At 33.7% G+C, this 5836-nt stretch overlaps 1 long non-coding RNA gene across 1 annotated transcript; it reads right to left on the bottom strand.

Annotated features, from left to right (window-relative positions):
* Positions 1-1599: 1599 nt before the first annotated feature.
* On the bottom strand, positions 1600-2225 carry LOC123657883. Its single transcript, XR_006743795.1, has 2 exons — positions 2105-2225; positions 1600-1917 (listed from the first exon to the last, which is right to left on the bottom strand). It is a non-coding gene; the product is annotated as an uncharacterized LOC123657883 (long non-coding RNA).
* Positions 2226-5836: the final 3611 nt, after the last annotated feature.

Here is a 5836-nt window from a genome sequence, read left to right as displayed (position 1 = left end):
GCCCCTCATAAAAGCCATATTCTAAATCGCATGACGTTGCGAATTCACTTTTATAAAAATACACCACATTTCCACCTTAGAATAGGAACATGTTGGAAATTATATTTTAAAATAATTAATATTAAAATTATTTTATTTATGAGGTAAAAATAAATTTAATAAATTATTTTAATTACGCAGAAAATAAATCTATGACAGATTTATTTTATCAAGTTAAACAAAATATTTGAACAAAGAACATTATTAATTATTATTATTTATCTTTGGTTTATACGTGTATGAGTTGTATAACTTTAATTGAATTGTTTGTAAGCGTTCATGCGAAGTTTATCAAGCCCTGTTTAAACAGTATATTTCGTATTGTGAAGTGTCTTATCACCGAACTTTACGCTCTACAGGACATAACAAAAATGTAGGTACATTAAATAATATTGTAAAACTCGAGGACCAAAAAGGTTATTAATGTAAAGAGAATGGTTGAACGTATTTAGATGTTTTATTTTTCCTCATCTTTTACCTCTGTGAAAATTTTCGGGTTACGTAAGTCTACTAACAAAAATTTTACATAATATTGATGAAAGTCATATCACGTCTGTTTCTCTCTGTTCCGTGTATTAAATCGCTGAAAGCATCAACGAAATGAAATCTATTTGAAACTAAAACGTATGCAAAATTCTCACTTGAAAAATAGCATCTCTGTCCAATCTCGCGAAGCTGTTTAGATGAAATATGGGGTGCAGCGCCCCTTCGAGTGACGGCGGTATGACTGGATATAGGTGATAAAAGTTGGGATAACAGGGTTGGTTCTTGTGTTAAGATAAAATATTAAAATATTTTAAGATTTTTCTTAAAAGTATTTTTATATCTTCCACCAAAATTGACAATTTTGCTTTTGATTCTAGTCTATTAAAAAGTGACAATGTCAAAACAGTAACAGAAATAAATGAAAAAAAGAACAAAAAAAAAATTTTCAAAAATTCTGTTACCCATGATTTGCTAAAATTTAACCAAAAACCTTAAAACAAATTGACTTACTACGAAATGATTTATACTTAGTAATCTAACATATAAAATTCTCGTGTCGCGGTGTTTGTAGTTAAACTCCTCCGAAACGGCTTGACCGATTCTCATGAAATTTTGTGTGCATATTGGGTAGGTCTGAGAATCGAACAACATCTATTTTTCATACCCCTAAGTTATATGGGGAGTGGGGGGGGATTAGGGGGCTTTATAACATATATGGCAAAACAAAGTTTGCGGGGTCAGCAAGTAATAATATATATATATATATATATATATTATATAAACATCGAAATTTCATTTTAGTCAAATATAAATATTTATAGATTATTATTTAACCCGCCACCGGTGACGTCAATTTTACTTACATCATTGGTGACGCCGGTCTCATGCACCGGGATTTACAATGGAAGATTTATATAAATATTTTTTTTACTATCTATTTTATATTTATGTATATATGTTCTTTGATAATAAAACAAAGATATTTTGTTAATCACAGTACGTTTATTATATTTTTATTTATTTTAAAACAATGACACTTAAAACAAGAAAATTTGTTAACTTTTTAAACATAACTTTTGTTAGATAATAGAAAACACAAATATCAATATATTTTATATATAAGTTCAGTCTTATCTCTTTTAGGACACTAGGAACTTACATAAAATAAACAAAAAGTGGCATCATACCAACAAAAAAAATAACAAAAAATTAATCTAAAAAATGACTATTCTTCAGTCAAACAGCTTCTGCAGAAAGGCACTACATGTTCAAGACACAAATATTTTTTGCACTTGTCTGATGGCGATGTCTGATGGCGTTGATGGCCCGTCCTCATTGAGTACTTCTTGTAAAAGAGACTCGAGCCGACGCTGTTCATTTTCGAATGACATGCTAAAATAAATTTTATAATTTGAAATATGGTATTTTCGTGAAATATCGATAAAATTATGCCAATAAACTAACTAATCATAGGGAAATACAATCAAGTAATAACAAAACTAAAATAGTAAGTAAAAAATGTATATGGCCCTGATAAAATATGAACAATTAAAAATTCAACTATGACTGTTTTACTTACATAATCGGTGACACCGGTCTCACGCACCGGGATGGCGCCAAAACTTCAGAACGTGCGTCCGCTTCGATGTCGCGGGGGGAACTGGTGACGGGCCACGTGCAATGCGGCAGCTACTCGAGATCACGACGAAAATCGATTACGCGGGAAAAAGTTATTCGATTTTTTTAAAACGCCCGGTCTCTCAGACATATACGTCACCGATGGCGGGTTAAACAGAACTCAATTCTGTACATAATATTCTTAAGAATATTAATTTAATTTAAACCTATCAGAAATAAGTTTAATCGACTGTACAAAAAGTCGGTAATGCAAAGCTGCTATTTGTGAATGCAAATTATCACAATATATGTGATATAATTACTATTAAAGCAGTAACAGCTGTACATTTAATGCATTTTAGTGTCTCAAAAAGAATAATCTAATGCATTCTATAAATACTTTTAGATGCAATAAAATAGTTTTTTGTGAGGCGATGTGTAATGTACTCGAGTTTTATGATGTCTAGGAAAGCAATAAAAGTTTTTATAAGGACAAAATGTAGCAAGGACATAAAATTACTGTTAAACAAGTTATTAAGTTGTATGAGAATCAATATGTGAAATAATAAAAAAATCATTAATATGTGTACTCGTATATATTTGTTTTGAATTAAGTCAGTTTAAAAATCAAAAGGCTGACTTTCAGGTCATAACAACCCACTTTAAGACAGTCGATTAGTCAGTTTAACCCATGGCAGTTCACTGCTGGATAAAGGCCTCCCCAAGTTCACGCCAGACCAGCCCATTGCCACTTTAACTTGCCAGTTTTGTGGGCTATGTCGGTTATTTTAGTTCTCTCGCGGATAGTCTCATTTCTAATCCTATCTTTGAGAGAGACCCCAAGCATAGCCCGTTCCATTGCACGTTGAGCGACTTTAAGCTTGTGGACCAGTCCCTCGTCCCTAGTACCTCGGCACCGTATGTTAACATAGGCAGGACGCATTGTTCGAAGACTTTTGACTTTAAACATTGGTGAAGACTCGACGAAGCCTGACAAAACTTCAAGACCAAGCGTTATAAAAACAATGTCAATATCGTCTCAAAGAAGTTACAATCAAAACCTGTCTCTGTTAGATGTTACCTGAATGCGTAGCAGACCTAACCCAAAGGACCTTTGCTAAAAATTCATACATCCCCATACGTTCGATTAAGTTCAACAACCTAACCTATGCCTGCTACATAGTAGCCTAACATACTGTTCTGTCCCTTCGTCAACTACAAAACAACAGATAATAAAATTAAAAAAAAATATATCAAACGACTTAAAAAGGGACCGCATACACACAGAAATACCAACCAAAAACCTTTAAGTAAACTCCGTAAAATCTTTTCCAGAATTTTCCTCGGCAGTTTAACGTCGCCGGTGCCTTTATGGGTCTTCTTTATTGGACAATATATCCCATGCCCCATGTAACCATCTATAAAAAACACGTGTGTTATTGGACGGCTTTTGGGCTCGCTAGAATTTACAACATGGTGTGGTAACTTATTTCTTTATTAAGTAGAAATTGTCTCAAAATTTTTTTTCTGGAATTTTCTCCTTGAAAAACAATATAATGTGGGCAGTATAAAAAAACGAGTGTGCTTTAGACCACACGACTAAAGTAAAACTTATGACCTCTCAACTTCCGTTTCCCTCACCCAATCACACTTTTCGTAACGCTCTCATCACGGACACCAGCTTACTTCTCAAGTCGAACGCGCGTAAAGAAGTTTTACTTCGAAAATATGGTCAGGGAGAGTATGTTCAGAGAAGGTCACTGAAAGAAAGAGTTTTATTGTTATAATTAATTATAATCTAATCGATTTAAAAGAACATTTTAATTCTTAAATACCACGGTAATCGTTCCCAAGAAGTAAATTCACTTTTCTTACACTGGGAAAGAGGCCTATGCCCAGTAGTGGGATATTACAGGCTGAAGCGTAAATTCATTCGTTTTTCGGACTATATAAATAAAAAGGATAAGAGTGATCAAATTTAATATTATATTCTTAATTCTAAAGTTTAAAATAATTAATGAATACACGCTTCTCAATCTTTTAAATTACATTTACAGAATTGTTTGCGTTTGCCCGATATCGCTTCAGCCTGTAATATCCAACGGATAGAAGGATCAGAGCTTAATTCACCTCGCTACTCCAATGCGGGTTGGCGGATACATTCCCTACTATGAGTAACGATCGCTATCACATGTACATGATAACAACTGGGACCGGCGGCTTAACGTGCTCTCCAAGGCATGGTGGGGAAACCCACAAGGACTGCACAAACACCCAGACCACGGCAAACATCTATATGGCCAATACAAATGTTTGTCATGTGCGGTTATCGAACCCAAACCGCCAGCGCAACAGGTACAATCCATGGCTGTAACCGTTGCGCCAACGTGTCGTCTTTTACTTGACAGGAGGACAGTTAAATCATAGAACTAATAAACAAACATCTTAAATTTTCAATCTTCCTTATAACCCAAAAATTCTCAAAGAATCTATAAAACTTGTAAATAAACCCAATGTGCTGTACATTAGGTGTCATAAATGAGAAAATCTAATCTTTAAAAGAGAATTGACTGTATTTATGAGGTTAGAGTGTAACTAATAACTTATCTCAAAGCAACAGACAAATAAAACATAGGACCAATGAAGTGGAAAACTATTTAAAGCGTCCTTATTTTCATGGGCTAGTGGGCTTCGAGCGACGGTCAGACGGACCGGCGGTATCCTCGCTGATTTATTGAGGAAATACTTACTTTATATATGTTGTTTTTCCTTTTAAAAGTACCATCTTTTATATAAAATAATGGATATGGTTTTAGCTAAGCTCTGTTGTGTTCAGTGAATTGGATATCGAAATATAAGCGTTAAAAATAAATATATAATATGTTACGGAAATAATTACTAACGTTTGAGAAAAATAAGAATTATTAATTTGTGAAAAAAATAAGAAATAAACGATTTTCAATAAAAAGATAATGCAGCTTGAACGAAAAAATGACTAGACTTTTAACTAAGGCATATGGAGGAAGGGTACAGCAGGGAATTTCCTGCTCAATATATGGAGTAGTCCGACTGGGGGTACCTTGACCTTACAGAAGATCACAGCTAAATAATACTGTTTTTAAATAATGTTGTATTTCTGCTAGTAAGTAAGGTGACCAGAGCTCCTGAAAGAAATAAGGGATAGGGTCGGCAACGCGCTTGCGATGCTTCTGCTGTTACAGACGTCTACAAGGTAATAAAGGTCTACGGCTATAAGGTAATCGCTTACCATCAGGTGAGCCGTACGCTTGTTTGCCGACCCTAGTTATATATTTAAAAAAAGACTTATAGTCGTCTAAATAGCCATTTGAAATACCTATACAAATATTTGAAAACTCCTGCTTGCCAAAGACATATAGGTGATATAGGAAAACCTATAGATATAAAGAATATATGAAAAATAGAGCTTAATACATAAGGATTGCTACACTGCTGGTAACAACACAATTTCTCTATCTAAATAAGGCTCGCTATCAATTGATTTAAAAAGCACCGTGAACGATAGCTTAAAATCGTTTCGAAGGCAAGTTTGATCTTTATAATATACACCCAGATTTATATATAAAAATTTGCTCAACACTACAATAGAACAGTCATTCATTGTCTTATTCGTTTGATAAATTGAATATAACTGAAACAAAGCTATCATCAGTAA

This window comes from Melitaea cinxia, chromosome 11 (genome assembly GCF_905220565.1).
Source record: "Melitaea cinxia chromosome 11, ilMelCinx1.1, whole genome shotgun sequence".
NCBI lineage: Eukaryota > Metazoa > Arthropoda > Insecta > Lepidoptera > Nymphalidae > Melitaea > Melitaea cinxia.
The sequence above is the reverse complement of the archived record's forward strand: the minus strand, read 5'-3'. Positions and strand labels throughout refer to the sequence as shown.